Source organism: Mus pahari, chromosome 14 (genome assembly GCF_900095145.1).
Source record: "Mus pahari chromosome 14, PAHARI_EIJ_v1.1, whole genome shotgun sequence".
NCBI lineage: Eukaryota > Metazoa > Chordata > Mammalia > Rodentia > Muridae > Mus > Mus pahari.
In genome coordinates this window covers 15,806,361-15,816,805 of record NC_034603.1, presented here as the reverse complement: position 1 = coordinate 15,816,805, position 10,445 = coordinate 15,806,361, and the positions used below count along the sequence as shown (strand labels likewise).

Here is a 10,445-nt window from a genome sequence, read left to right as displayed (position 1 = left end):
AAACGTTACAGCCAGTAGTACCATGTTACCTGCACAGCTTTAGAGCAAAAAGTATCAGAAGTGTCTGAGGAAAATAATTGCATTATTTTTAGTTGCTGCAGAGAGAGATGCAGCAGGAATCAGGTGGAGAAGACAACTTGGGAGGACAGAACTAGAAATGCTAAAAATATTGCCTCCCCAGCAACTGAAGTTTTAAGCAAAAACTTAGGAAGGGCCAGAGAGAAAGATGGAGTTAGAATTTATATCTCTTCGCTGCAGTCGGTTTGTTATTAAGATCTGGAAGAGGGAACACAGGGGGCTTACCCCAGGCAGTGGGGGATTCCACAGTCCACATGGAACAGCCAAGGTACAAAGAGACAATGTTGAACTGGGGGTCGGGGGAGGGAGGGATGACAAGTCGACTGCGTCTAGTACCCAGAGCAAAGTCTGTATAGAGAATGTCTGGGAAATCCAGTTTCTAGAAGCAGCCTTCTTTCGGTGAGTGTGAACCCAGCCGGCAGACGCCATGAGCGCTGTTGTAAGAAAGCAAGGCTGGGTTTGACACACGTGTTTCCCATTGATATCTGGAGACAGCCCAGTAGCTGGGACTCAGCTCCACAAAACCCGCATCGAAGTAGAGGCAGAGTAGGGTTTCAAAGCAGGCAGTGAGAGAGCGGGAATGCTGTTCAGGAAATTCTTCAGGCATGGGCAGGGACTTGGCTGCAGTTGTGCGGCTGGAAAATCTGACTGGGGCAGCTCCTGAGCGCAGGCAGGGCCTGCTCACGGGGGCGGGCTGAGTGGCCGCCTCCATCAGAGCCTCTCAGCTTTCCCCAGGATCACGGGGGACTCTCATCTGCCACTCTGTGAAACAGACAAGAGAGGTAGGGGACCGTGCAGCTCTTGCCTTACCAGCCTAGCTTCCTGAGTCCTGTCTGCTGTTCATTCACCAACACTGGGGGGCGGGGGGGTCGTTCAGGGGTGGGGGGAGACGGCGTGTGTAGGAGTGAATTAACACATTTCAGCCCATCACCTGGGCAGAGGGACTGGGTGCTTCTCAGCTTTGTCTGCCCGCAAAGGGCCCTTAAGATCTGAGTTTCAACAGAGCCCAGGCACTTTTGAAAGTTAGCACTGCACAGCTAACAGCACTGGGGAAGGAAAAGTATGTGGATTCCTGTGTTGGTGCCCTGTTCTAGCGATCTGGAAGTTTCCCTTTCTGCTTCATGGGACACTTGATTGACGGCAAAGATAATCTCCGATGAAGACATGCGGGTTTTCAATGCTTCAAGGATTTTAAAAAGGGGTGTTCCAAGCAGGAAACCGTTCTCTGCTTTTGGAGGGAATCAGGGTTGGAAGTTTTTATTTTGGAATACACTTTTCGTTCTTTCTTTCTTTTTTGTAGGAACAGATGTGTGTAAGGCTTCCTGATGTTTAATTTTTGAATGTGTCTTTGACTTTCTTATGTGAGATCTGAATAGCAGTAATATATTTGTGTAGAAATGTGCTGGATTGTTATTCTGCTTTGGTAAGCAATCCCCCTTTTACTCGGTGGAAGAAATAACCTGTAGTTTAGTAAATGCTTCTGTATTTTATAACAGATAATAGAGCAATAGCAGAAAACAGTCATTTATTTTTGAAAAAGTCATTGTTAAAAATAGAGGCAAATAGTGTGAATGTTTTATCGATTGCTCCATTTTATTCTCCCCTAACTAAAACTAGTGCATTAAAAATATTGACTAGTTTTTAGCAGAAGAGAATCTTGCTTTTCCTCTTCAATTTTTGTTCTTTCTCATACATATACACTATATTGTAATACATATAATAGCCTTCCTAGGACTACTACATTGCTCCTTCCTGTGTATGTATTTAGAAGACAAGCCATGCAGTGCTACTGTCTTTAAGAGCTTAGCTCAGCTCAGACAAGTTTGGACTACTGCTCCTCAATCCTGTTTGAGGGCTAACTTGGTGATCAGTCCATAGCAAGTCCAGAGGGGACTTAGGCAAGAACCTGCCTAGGGAAAACAGAGGAAAGTCCTTGAATGCTAACTAAGTCATTAGCACAGAGCCACTAGACCTTATGGGTGCTTCTCTTAGAAGACAGGGTGAGTTTAAGTTGGGGTCCAAGAGGCCATTGTTAGTACTGAATGGAGAGGGGTAGATGTTGGGATGTCTCACTTTCTCCAGTCCTGGACCTAAGAAGAATAAGCAGAAGTCCGTGCTACGGATAGAATTTCCAGATTAGCAGCTGGTACTTTCCTTATAGTTTTGTTTTTGGAGGATGGAATCGGCAAATGACTGACAGCTGGCTTTCTCAGTCTTGAGCTGTGGCTCACACATGTTTTCCATATAAACTTCATCCTTGTGTCGGGAGGGGTAGAGTTGGGTAGGGTGGGGCAGGGTGGGGCAGCTTAAAGAATTTCAGGACTCCCTGCAGGCAAAGGAGGGCAGTTAGAAGTCAAGATGGACCATGGCTCTCTTTTCTGGTGCCCGGGCAGATTAGTAACTAAGCTGAACCAAAGCCAGGCACCCACTGCCAGTAACAGAGACAGAGAGTGATCTGGAATGTCATCCCCCTCTAAATTTAGTACGTGTCAAGCTTTCTGCAGAAAGAGGCGTGACATAGCAACTCTGGGTTTCAAGATTGTGCGGAGCAGTGCCCAAACTCGGAAGAAACTGTAGTTTCTCTTTTCAAGAGACAATCTGAAACTCTCTCGTAATTTGGAAGGAGGGGTTCAGGGAAAACGGGGGCAGAGAAAAAGAAATCTGATACAGAGGTGGATCCATAAGCACAGAGCTGGGCAAAATTAACATGGGGCACAGAGGGAGATCTCTGCCCAGGAAATTAGCACACTTAATAGAATGTACTAGCCACTGCTCTGCTGGCCTTCAGATGAAGGTAACGCACAGCCTCAGTGCAGGATGCTGTTTTGCCTTCCTCACAAGGAGAAACATTACGGTCAACCTACCCTGCAGTGCCTTCTGGAAGTAATCAGAAAGCGCACTTTGTAAGAATAGCATTACCCAGAGGGCTCAGATTTCCGAAGCAGGAGAGAACAGGCTCCTGGGGCCTTATTTTAGCCCGTGTTCCTTGCAGAGCTATTCCTGCAGGCACATTGAGTGAAGGGACCAGGTGGACATGAGCAAGTCACTACTGGAATGAAGCTATTCCAGGCTCTGCTAGACCTACTTTATTAAAACAAAGTTTTGAAAAAGAAGATCATGCTATGTGAACCTTTTTAGAGCAAAAACATGAATGTTCTTTTTTTTTTCTTCAGAGATATAGGACTGACAGAGATATAGGACGGTTGTGTTAGATACAGAGATATAAAGGGTAGTTAGAAGACAGGTGACAGGGACAAAGACACAAAGTGTGAAGTGGAGAGAGAGAGAGAGAGAGAGAGAGAGAGAGAGAGAGAGAGAGAGAGAATGAATAGAAATTAGATTAGAAGATAGATAGAGATCACAGAGAGAAGTGATACATTGGTCTAGAAAGACATAGAGAGATAATCATCAGACAGACAGGAAGGAGGGAAGAGAGATAATAAATAGATTGGTAGCTACTCAGAGACAGAGATTTGAAGAGAGATGTTAAGTAAATGGTAGAAAAGATAGATGATAGATATATAGAAGGAATAGTTAAGGAGATACATAGTTAGAATTGATAGCTAACTGGTGACAGATTTAATGATGGACAGGTAGGTGATGGATGGCAGACAAATAGTTGATAGATTTATTATACAAATTATCTAATAACACTACAAAAGCCAAGAACTGCCATGACATTAGTCAATCTGCTGTTGGAGCCCCAGAAAATGGGGTTTTATCACTCAAAGGGGGAGTCCATAGGCAAGTATAACTCACAGACTGAGACCTAGAGATTTTTTGAAACAGAAGAAGGAGTTCCAATGGGATCTTTACTAATCTAAGCTTGAGAATCCAAGGGCCCACATCCAGGGAATTACATGTTTGCCAACAGAAGTCATTCCTAAGAAATGTTGGCAACTGGAAAGGAATGGCTTTGGAATACTCTCTTCTAGTGGAGCCTAGATGCAGTATTTTATTCTATATGTTGGGATTTTCCAGGAAATTTCATTGGAAAAGAAAGTTTGAGCACTGTGTCAGTGAAGGCTTCATCAGTCTTCAAACCCTGCTTGTCGTAATCTAAGCCTTAAAGGGATTGTTTTCATATAAACTGTTGTGGATCAGACTTATGAACCAGGGAGCACTTGAGCAAGGAGCACTGCTTCCCCTGCTTCCACTTTATATCCTCTTTTTATCTCTATGTGTGGTCCACAAGCCAGAAAAGCAGTAACAGAAGATGAAGGGAAATTATTTGACCTCCAGACTCCTTTAATCAGGAAGGAATAACCTCATTATAGTCTTACTATAATGCCTCTGGTGCCTCAAAGCATATTGACAGAACTGCATTGAAAGCTCACTGATCAGGCGCTGGCCCCATGGAGTAACGCTGCAAGGACTATCTTTGGCCAGTCTTTCATGCCCCAAGACTGCACTAGAAAGAATAAGCCAAGGTAAAGGGTTTTTGACTAGTGATATGAATTGGAGTATTGTTATCGCCTGAAAATGGGGAGAGAGTCTGTGATGTGGGTCATAGATAGTACTGACCAGAGTTCTTGACATTAAAAAAAAGAAGAACCAAGTACATTTGAAGTAATTATTTCTTTTGTTAAAAAAGACATAAGTTCTAAGACCAGAGAGGGAATCGCTTGCTTAAGAAGCATAGGCGATCTAGCACAGAGGCAGTGTTTCTGGGTTACTGACACCAACTCTGGGTTTTGAGTGTGATTTAAGTGTTCTTGATGAGCTACACTTTGGAAGCCATATGAGACAGAAAAAAAAAAAACCGAACATTATACTGGGGTCTAAGTAAGAGAAGACACCAATGCCCATATGTCTCAAAACCTACCAAATCTGAAGTGAAAGTTGGGGAATTCTCAGTTCTAAAAATGTCTCACCCTCAGGTTTTGTCCAATCCAAGTCAAACTACAGGTCAAGATTGTGGCTTGTGAAATACCATTTTGACTTTTGCCTACTGCAGAAACCTAGTATAGCACTGATGGCAAATGCCAGAAAGATGTGACACAACATCTTGAGTGACAGCTTCACTTGCTCTACCATGAGGCAGGTTGGGGGCTGTTCTTTTTTCTCTCACGCATGATCAAAGCGAGCCCAATATGATTCAGGGCACTGTGGAGCTTGTTGTCTTCCTCATGGCCACTGAAGCCACATATGACGGTGATGGTGGTTGACATAGATGTGGGCTTTGAAATCAGAATAAACATTGCTGGTAGAAATCTCTAGAAGGTCTAGGCTCCACACTTTTCGGGGTCTCAGGATTAAAGGGCCTCTCTCTCAAGAGAGAAGGCTTTAAAGGTTCTTTGCAGCTTCTCAAAACCTATCATTTCTACAATCTCAAGGGGACACTCCCCTTTCAAAAGTATCTCTTCATCCTCTTTTCTGAGTCTGAACCTCTTGAAATATTTTATCCATCTCTCCATCATTCTTACTCATGCTGTTGTCTTTATCTTCCTCCTGTAATACACGAATTAACCTCTATTTGACAAAAGAAAAAAAATATCTTTGTGAGCTTTATTTGTCATCTAAGCAAGAAAGAGAGTGGATGCCAGGGAGAAGGGAGTATGGCAAATAAATAAAAGAGGATGAAATAATCACGCTATAGCAAAAGAGGAGTAAAGCTGAGAAGTGGGATTCAGGCTCCATTAGGATCCCAACTCGGCAACCTTAGCCAGCTTTCACTATCAGCTCTGGCCCCAAGTCCTCGTCTTTAAATGGACTAAGATGATGTCTGCTGTGTGATGTGTTGTGAATACACATGAGGTGAAGCCCTCTGCAGAGTGGACATTTACAGACTTAGGCATATGTGTGCCTAGCATTAACTATTGTGGCTTCAAGTAAACGGAAAAGGAACTAAGTAACCAGGTCATGGTAAAGATGATCAGGCCGAGAAAGAAGGCTGTGCACTGACTTGCTTAGCTTCCCTGCTGTGTGCATTTCCACTGTGTCGCTCTGTCCCTGTTACTTCTTCACCTTTGCTGCCACTTGGAAAGGTGACTGTCTTCATTATTGCTTCAGATTCCTGTTGCCAAATGTGAGCCACCTCGTCTGAAGGAAAACTTGTAAGCTCTGGCCCCTGACCTGACTCTCAGCTGGGCCTGCAGCACTCACAGAGGACCGTGTCACCACGGTTCACTTCGTGCATAAATCCTGTGAGATTGCTTTGGTAGCGGCTCTTTGCTGATGTCTGTGGTGCGGGGGTGTGTGTAGGTGGCTGTGGACACAGATGCTTTATTCATCTCACTTTAACCACTAAAGCAATGGTGTCTATTAAAGCAAGCACAATTCCCTGGTAAAGACAATACTGCCAGGGATGAGAGAGAGAGAGAGAGAGAGAGAGAGAGAGAGAGAGACCGAGAGACCGAGACCCTCTCTACAAAACACATTTCCAATTCCTCCGATAGGCTCAGACTCACTTGTGAATGTCCTGTCTTCCACAGGATGTGTTTTGAACGCCTGGAGGCCCAGCCACTACTTGCCAAGGTTGAAGTGGTCAGCCAATAATTCTGGCTTTCACTGAGCTCCAAGTTAATAAGTAGCAGGGTGAGCTATGTTCTTCAAGCAGATACTTAGTGTTCTGCTGTAGTAACTCTGACTGGGGTTGTGGCCTGGGCATGTTATAGTTCATGAAAGAAGACTGCTTAAAGACACTTATCTGGGAGCTGAGCTGCACTGTTCTTCTATTCCAGTGTGGCCATGTGGCTGTCTTCTCCCTTCTCTTTTGTTAAGATCTTTCTGGCTCTTTCCCTTTATTGTTTTATTCAGTGCCACCATTACACTTCCTCTGTGTTTCCTTTCTTGTCGAGTACCTGTTCATCTCAGTCAACATTTGCTTTGCTCTAGCAGGGAGGGTGCAGGGAAGGGGTGAGTCTGGACAGTGTAACTTTGACTGTGCCATGACAAACATTGGTTCCAACACAGACTATGTACTTTAGAAAGGATGGTGGCTTCACCATCCTTTGCTGCCCACGATATATTACACACTGAGGATCCAAATAGAAGCCCTCAAACAAACAATGGATTTCATGTTATCCATGTGCTCTCCTATGAATTCATTTTCACAAAGTGATTTTGCTTTGATTTGCTTTGTTGCGACTGGGTTGTCACTCTGTAAACCAGGTTAGCCTTAAACTCCTGATGCCTGCATAGGCTCCCAAGTGCTCCCAAGTGGTCATGGTTGTTTGTGTATAGCTGTGCTCAGATTATTTATTTTTTATTTTTTTTCCCAATTCATCACTTAGCCACATCCTAATATAACACGTGACAATATGAGTGTCTACGTGACCCATTAAAACCAAAGATGTATATCTGTGGTCTCTCTTGCCATGGCACCATGGTAGATGGGTTCTGGACAGCTCTTCTTCCTGTGAGAGGCACACTGCTCCGTCACCCATCTGTGCTACCAATGAGTAAGCATTTATATGGCTCAATTGGGTTTGTCTCAGGAGAGTTTCTCAATAGAACTCTAGAATATAGTGACTCAAAGGATCCTTTCTCAGTTCTCTTGAAGTGGGATTTATTGGATGGAATCATGAAATTGTGGCTTAATTCTTCACAAGAACACCATTGAGATAGGTGGAGTATCTTATTGAAGAGAAATACACAAGCTACTGTGGTGGCTAGGAACAGAGGGCTCACAGTGAGATGTTCAAACAATCATATGAATGGCAGCTGGAATTAAAAAGTTATAAATATGGGAGAGACCAGATGAGGTCTCTCATATAGGGGGTAGGGATTGTTTAACAAAGGGCATGAAGGGCTGGAGAGATAGCTCAGTAGTTGAGAATATGTAGTGTTTTATTGCAGAGGACCGAACATTGGTTGCCAACACTCATGTTGAGTGGCTCATAAACACTTGAAACTCCAGCTCCAAATGATCCAGCACTCTCTTCTGGCTTCTGTGGGTATCTGTACTGACATCTACCTAGCCCAACATAGATATACATGGAAAATACACATAATTTTAGGAAAATCAACCTAGAAAAAAAGTACATGAGAGGAATCTTGAGAGTGATAAATATGGCCTGTCTTATTTACAAATAAATAAGCACAGATGTCTAAAATTCATCGAGTTCTCTAGTTACTATCTGCATATACTCACTGTGTGCCAATTGTATCTTGATAGACATAAATGCATTTGTATATATATACTCCTCCAACTTATAGCATGAACAGAGAGTGCTTAACAAAAGGCATAATGTTTTTTAAAGTTTTTATTTTATGTGTATATGAATGTCTGTATACCACCTTCAATGCAGGTATACACAAAGACCAGAAGAAGATATCAGATCCGCCGGAAGTGGAGTTATAGGCAACCGTGAGTTCCTGGTGTGGGATTGTGCTAGGAATAGAGCCTGGGTCGACTGTTAGAGCGGCAAGCAGCAGGTGCTCTTGGCCACTGAGACGTCTCTCCTGCTCTGTCTTATAACTTTATTGTCATGCTTGTACCTGTAAAGTTCAAATTTTTATATAAAATAAAACGATAGAAAATGAGATAAACATCTCCTTTTAGATTACAGATTTCATTTCCAGCGTCCAGGATCACAGGTAATAGCTGAAGATCTTTGCCAACCAATTGTCAAGGGAGAGTCCACTGAATCAATGGTAATTTTATGGAACCACCAAATCACTATAGAAGGATGCATCCATTTGCTGGAGCTGTTTTTCATGACGCCAAAAAAAATTTATGGCTTTGAGAGGCTTTGCTTCCCGGGAGAAAAATACCTATTCTTAGAGTAACACATACCCTGACTGAACTAGATATGGCACCTAATCAAATATTATTTTTGACAAACTTAATAATATTTATGTTTAAAAATTCTGACAAAGATGATTTTAAATTAAATTCTTAATTAGCAATCATATTGATCTATATGAGTATTTGCCTATATCTGAGAACATTTTAACAACAAAATGAGAATGGGATTTTAGCCATGGTTTGCAGACTGAGTGACTTGGGGAAAATTACTAAATCTCCCAGTTTTTCAGTTGCCTTTCATGTCTAACTCAGATACTAACAATCATATGCTATTATAGTTAAGTTCAGCAAAACATTTAAAGCCAGGTGTAGTGATGTAAGACAAGAGGATTGCCATGAATTTGAATTTAGTCTGGGCTACCATCATTGATACCAAGAGACACCAAGAGACATGGCCCTCTAAGTCAACTAAGCAGGGCTTATGAGAGCACGTACAAACTGAAATGGCAATCACAGAGCCTGTGTGGGTCTGTTTTAGGTCCTCAGCATATATGTAATGGTTGATGGCTTGGTGTTTAATGGGGAGGCTTGGTGTTTCAGGGGAACTGTGACAGTAAAAGACACAGAGAGAGGTCTCTCTATCTCTTTTGCCTGTTCTTGGGACTCCTTTCCTCCTACTGCCTCATGTAAACTTGATGTGAGGGTTTGTAACTAGTCTTACTGTATCTTGTGTTGTGTTTGATTGCTATCCCTGAGAGGTAGGTATGCTCTTTTCTAGAGTAGAGGGGAGCCTTGGAGTGAGGAGAAGAAGGGAGTCTTGGAGGAGTAGAGGGAAGGGAAGCTGCAGTTGAATTATATAAGAGAAAAATGAATTAAAAATTTTCAACTCAAACCAAGTAAATGAAAAGTTTAGAAGGACTTATACTATATGATAGTAATTTATTCATGTTTTATATAAAAAAGCTGGAGGTTCCTAATGGTGCATCCTGAGTATCAGAAAGTGTGTATGCCATGCTTAAGGGCAGGGAAATGAATGAAACAAGAGTTCACATGGGAAGGACTAAGGCCGGGAATTTCTGGGAAACTTACATTTTCTCTAATTAGCAGACTTTAATTAGGAAATAACCTGTGACCTTAAATACCTGCAACTCCTGAAACCTACTTTTCTCATCTGTTAGGGAAGGGGTTTTATGTTGTCTACAAACTTTTCAAGCTTTGGGTCTCAAGCATCATATTACACTGTAGCCTTGCCCCTAAGCTGCAGAAAAGCTGTGGGAGCTTAGCCATGAGTGTCCTCATCTGGCTTTTGTCAGAAGCATCCACGGGGGATTTAGGAAGCTCTGGCCCTGTGCAGTGAAGGGTGCCTGGTAAGCTGAATGGATCCCCAGACAGTAGCCATGATAGATGGACATACCTTCCTTTGCTTATACAGATGACCAAATTAAGCCTTCAGGCAGGATTTTGATGACTTCTATTCAAGACTGTCCTTAACTCATTCATCTCTGGTCCTCAACTTGAAACATCAAGTACCAGATTTAGGTGAAGTCTGGTTTCTTTATAAAACCAAATCTCCATCAGTTCTTGAGAGTCTTTAAACTCCTTGTTCAAATACAGCATTCACGAGGCTACCCGGTCCATTGATCTTTCCTCCAAGGCATTCATCTCCTATCATAAA

At 42.7% G+C, this 10,445-nt stretch overlaps 1 protein-coding gene across 2 annotated transcripts in view; it reads left to right on the top strand.

Moving 5' to 3' along the window:
• Positions 1–590: 590 nt before the first annotated feature.
• Sgcd (sarcoglycan delta) overlaps positions 591–10,445 on the top strand; it is a 389,217-nt gene continuing 379,362 nt past the window's right edge. Inside the window, exon 1 of one of the 2 annotated variants that reach the window (XM_021212905.2) lies at positions 591–860. The gene's annotated coding sequence lies outside the window, so the exon portion shown is untranslated. Of the gene's footprint in view, positions 861–8,328; positions 8,390–10,445 lie in introns of those variants that run through there. The other variant, XM_029546159.1, reaches the window with a different exon arrangement.